Here is a 5,582-nt window from a genome sequence, read left to right as displayed (position 1 = left end):
TGCGCGCCAGGCCGGCCGGCAGTGGCTGCCGCGGCAGGGGCGTGGTGAGGCGGGCCGCGGCGAGGAGGAGCCGCCGGGCGGGGAGCGGGGGGAAAACGCTCAGGGGGGAGGGAGGTCACGGGGAAGGAGGTCGTGTGTTCACTCACGAGCGATCTGGGAGAAGGGGTGAAATGTCTGTCTGGTGGGGGCAGAGCCAGGAGAAGGCGGCGGGGGTCGGATGACACCGAGAAAGTGGGCAATAAAACGGCAGATCAAATAAAATTCATATAAATGTGAAGTGATGCACGCTGCAGAAGTACTCCTGGCCACATTTGTGGAAGCACGGGCTCTGAGCCGACCATGTTCCTTCGGGAATGACATCCGGGGTTGTAATAGAGCAGCGACAGGAAACGTGAGGGTGGGCGGGAAGGGCACGGGGATCCCCAGGTACCGTAGCGTCCCTGTGCCCAGCCCCGACTGCCCAGCTCGGAACTGTGTCGTGTAAATGGAAGAGGTTCAGATTGTTGCGGGAGCAGCACATGCCACCCTCTCGTGAACAGAAAGCAGGCACGATCGGTACCGCTCCCTCCGGCTTTGCAGGTTTGCCGGGCACCCTTGTGCGGGGCCTTGCTAAACCTCCCTGCACGGCTCCAGCGCAGCGTCCGTGCTCCTGAGGGGACAGGGCGCAGGGGAGCTGGGCCTTTGGTCAGGCCTCGTCTGGCCGTTCTTATTTTCCCTGTCAAGCTGGATCTCAAAACAGCAAGAAAATGAGGGTGAATCCCCAAGGTCACCTCGTTTGCCTCAGTCATACTGATTTACTGAACCCAGGTTAACAATAATGTTCAGATAAACTGTGATACTGACAGACTAAAATAAAGCATTTCCAAAGTAGTATTTCATGTGGCCATGATTTTAATATTAATTATACAGAGAAATTAAAAAATAAACCAAACAAACAGTAGCACTTAGTCAAAATAAGTATTTCTAATTGCTGTTTACAAATAGCAAAGCAACCATGCTTTTTCACAAAAGGAATACACAAGCTATCAGTTGTAACAGTGCTAGTATTTAACATGTGATATGTGTTCTCCATACTCTGAAGCATTAACACAGTTTCTTATATAAAGAGCGTTCTTGGTTTGCAGGTAATTTCTGCTTGTCCTGTTGTTGTTTTTTTTAATTTGGTATGGTGACCTCTCACACCAGGGACTGAGTGGTTGCAGGAGCTGAAACGGACACCAGATCAGCTTGGGGAATAGTCTGGTCCCTTGAACCTGACTGCAAGAGGTGGTGGGTTCAGCGCTTGCTCTAAAGATGAGCTTTTAAAAACTAAATTATTAAGTAAAACTTCCACTTTTCCATAATTCATTCACTTCATTTTTCTTCAACATAACATGCTGACAGCATACATCCTACTTTTCTCTTTTGAAATCCATATTTTTAAAAAGTTCAGCATGTTTAATTTGTCTCTAAACACAAGATGGCAGCATTTTATGTAGTTTAACACTGAACATTGGGAAGAGCTAAAGATATTTTACAATACATAAATCAGAGGTGGTGAAGGAGTTTACACTTTACACAACAGTAGAATTAATGGAAGTTGCAAGCTCATTTATATTGCAGATCTGCTCTTGGTGAAGGCATCCTGCAAGCATGGCTTTTAGGGCTTGGAAAGTTAAGTGGGATCATCAGATTGTATACGCAGATGTTTGCAAGTACAATGTAATAAAACTGAAATGCAGAAAATAATAATTTTCTCACTGATGTCAGTAATATGCTTAATGTACATGTACATAGATAGAGGCACTGTGATGAACCTAGCGATGTAGTGGATAGGTTGGACTGGGAACATTTTAAATTTTATTGTGGAAGGTTGGCATATATTTGAAAGCTGCTTTAGATTAATAATTTCTGTACTTTTCTCTTTTTTTTTTTCTGTGAGCAGATACATCATAATTTGTTTGAAATACAAATTAATTTTCCTTGAGGAGATGAAAAAATTGTCATTCCATGGCAAAATTAATGAGGTTAAACATTGGCTGGACTCATGAATCATATTCTTCAGAAATTTCTGGGGTATAGGAAAGCCCCAGCAAAGCTGAGGTTCAAAACCAAGATCTGTGTCTCTAATCTGCACAGATTTTCTGATTCAGATTGAACACTTTCTTTTTTCCCAACAGCCATTTATTTTGTTTCTGCATGTGGGAAATGCAACCTACTCCTTTTTAAAATTTTGAAGAAGGATTTTTGTAAGAAACTGAGCCAATTAAATTATAATTTAATAAAATACTTGGGATCTACCAACTTGATAGGCAATAGGCCTTGCAGAAAAAGGGAAATGCAGGTTTTGTGACATTTTGTGACTAGCTGGGAAAGCCCAGATGCTGATGAAAGCCCAGGAGTGTGAGTGTTGCTGTGACTGATAAACTTCAGACATGCATACCCCTGCATTGCTGGCATGCAGTGGCCACAGCCAGGGATATGAGAAAGAAAGTGTAGTCTCCAAGTGTCTTGTCACCTTACTAGTGAGGGTTAACGTCATAGAAATCTTTCTCTCCTCACCCTTGTTATTTTCCTCAAATTGATGCTTTAAAAAAATACTTCTTTTTTCTTCTAGACACTCTGATGCAAAAATGTTTCTCCAGTGGATTCAAAACCTTTGTGCTTCTGGGACAGTCCATGGTGTGACTTACAGATGGAGGGGGTTTTGCCTTAAAAGGAAAAATTATTGACTATTCCTCCATCTGCCATTAAACTTTGTCGAGAAAGAGAGAATTTGAGACATCCAGCAGCCTTCGAGGGTCCACTTCAGACACCATCCCCCCCACCTCCAGGCAATGAACATGCAGAAGGCCCCATCTAAATCCTAGTTCATCAGCTGAAATGCAACTCCCAAGTGTGTACTTACCAGCCCAGCTTCTAAAACTAACATGAACAAGTCAGAAACCTCATCCACTAAATAGGTTTATCACTTAGGTGAACCTGGCACCGAATTTAGTATTGTACCAGGCCAAGCAAGTGCAAAAGAGCAGAGCAAACTGGCCCTGCTCTCCTGGCAGCCCTGCTTTTCTACTGAAGGTCAAATCAAGGCGCTTGCGAAGTTTTCACCTTGTGACCTGTAGCCATTAAATTATCCATCATGTAGGGATGTGCACTGACACTAGAAATGATAATAGCAAGTGAAGCGTAATTCCGGTGTTTTATCACTGAGGGAAGTTACTTTCTTTCTGCTACCCTCATTGGCACTTCTCTAACGGATAAGTTCCTGAATCAGCTGCCAGCAGCAGAGAGATAGTTTTCTCTCCCCCATCTTTACCACGTCTTCTGCTTTCCTGCAATCCATCTAACAACCTTTGCTTCTTTAGCCATGAAGAGCATGACATGTGGGACTCATTCAGCCATTGCAGAGCCTTATCTTGCTCACCACAGAGAAGGTAGTGTCCTGTTCCCCCATCTGTCTGCCCACCCCTCTCTTTCCTAGCCAGCCCAGCTTTATCATGCAACTTCCCAACAACGGCCTTAGAGGCATTACAGGAGCCTGCACCCAGAACGGGGTCTGGCTGCAGTTATTAGCCAAACGTAGGTCTAGACAGATTTGGTTTCAAGTTTCTCTGAAAAACCTTTAAAGATGAAGCTGAAGAGTTTTTGAGTGCCCCCTTTTACTGAGTTTACCTCACGCAGTTACGATATTTTAAGTGGATTGTTGATGTGACAAACAGCAAAATCACAGCAAAGTCACATAGAATCATAGACTGGTTTGGGTTGGAAGGGACCTTTAAAGATCATCTAGTCCAGCCCCCATCCTTTGAGAAGTTCCTTTGACCAACATAGAAGCTGTTGAATTCTCAAGTTTATGTGTGGTATTTTCCAAGCTATTTATTTCCTCTAGTTTCCATAACTGCGCACTGAAAGGATGCATTCTCCTCAAAAGACTGGTATCATAATTCCTAAGATTATTATCTGTGAAAGCAGTTTAAACATGTAACAAGCATCCATCACATCTGCTGTGAGTTATGGTCTGTGTTTATTGGGAAATTATTATATGGTTATTATTATATGGTCTGTGTTTAATAGGAAACAAAAAGAGATCTAGCCGTATAAAGAAACATAGTGAATTCACATACTCTGGAAGTTGTGGGGAGATTAAGAGAAAACCGCATAATATTTTCAATACCTTCTTTTTTTGTAATGCTGATGAAACAAAGATAGAAATGTCAGATGAGCTGCCCAAGCCACGGAAGAAATAATCATCAAAGTTATGGTTAGGATATAAGCATATCTTACATCCTAACCTTAATCATTATCCATATCTTAATCATCATATCCATATCTTAATCATCAAAGTTATGGTTAGGATATAAGCATATCTGTGTCTGTGGCTTGTGTCCAGATTCCACAGGACCCTGCCTGTTTGTTAGATTGTACTTGTATTTTAAACAGGTTAGGTGAAACAGCACTTGAGAGATAAAATAATTGCACAGCAATGCACACTTTAATGACTAAATACAACCTTTATTATAGAAACACCAATAATAGAAAAATAAAGAGCGTATCTTACTTCTCAGCACAAATTATTTTTAGCAACCATATATTATAGCAAGCTAGAAGTGATCAACCAAACCATCTTCCTCATCTAACTCAAGATGCTAATCTACATCTTCTTTCCTCTTTCAACCAGAATTAACAGCTGGTTTTTAATTTGGACTTTGTCCATCAGAGGGCAAAAAGGACTGAAAGAAATTAAATCTTGCTTTATAAACTCCTTGGCGATTTGGCTAAGTATGACATCATCATGCTCAGGGGATGCCCTTGTGTCTGCCTTGGGTGTGCAAGAGACCATAGCGAATGGTCTGGGCTAAGAGCTGGGGCAGAGCACCAGGGAGCTACAGGGATGTGCTCACCTCCCAGTTTCTATGAGTGGCCCCACTGTACCCTGACCAGCACATGCTTGCAAGCAAGTTGAGCATAGCTTCCCTGATGGGATGCGTCGTGTCATCATGATCAATATCTTCTGGTTCAGAGATGGGTTGATCTGAGTCTGCAACTGGGGGGACAAGTGAGCTGGGGCTGCTGAGACCAACATTGCTGGTCACTCTGAGAGCCAGCTGCACCCTTGCCCCCTCCCACAGCAGACTCTGCTCATCTCTCAGCTCTCTGGGTACTCGGCCTCTCGGCCTCATGCTGACTATATGAAGGTTTTTGGTATGCAGATTTTTAGGGTGGGTTGATTGGTAAACCCCTGTCCCAAGCAGTGAGCAGGTTGCTGAACAAGAGTCTGACTATGGCAAAGAGCAGCCCTGGAAGGGAAGCAATCTGCCCGACTTAGAAAATACTGCTTTCATTTACATCCGTACCAACAGGAAACACAGAAACTGTGCGCTGCTGCCCATGGTATAATTATTATGGCCCACCTAGCATACAACTAATTTATCATAAGAGGCTCTTTGTGTGGTGCTCCTTTAGGGACTTTTTGTTCAAAACGTTTCCTCAGACAAGATGTTTAAAAGTGAAAGTCTGGCAGCCAAGACCAATTATACTTATAGAGTCTTCCCACTGGGAGGAGGACCTCAGAGCAACTCCATTAGATAAAAAAGTGCCAGCCA

Source organism: Ciconia boyciana, chromosome 7 (assembly GCF_034638445.1).
Source record: "Ciconia boyciana chromosome 7, ASM3463844v1, whole genome shotgun sequence".
Lineage (NCBI taxonomy): Eukaryota > Metazoa > Chordata > Aves > Ciconiiformes > Ciconiidae > Ciconia > Ciconia boyciana.
Note: the sequence above shows the minus strand (reverse complement) of the source record.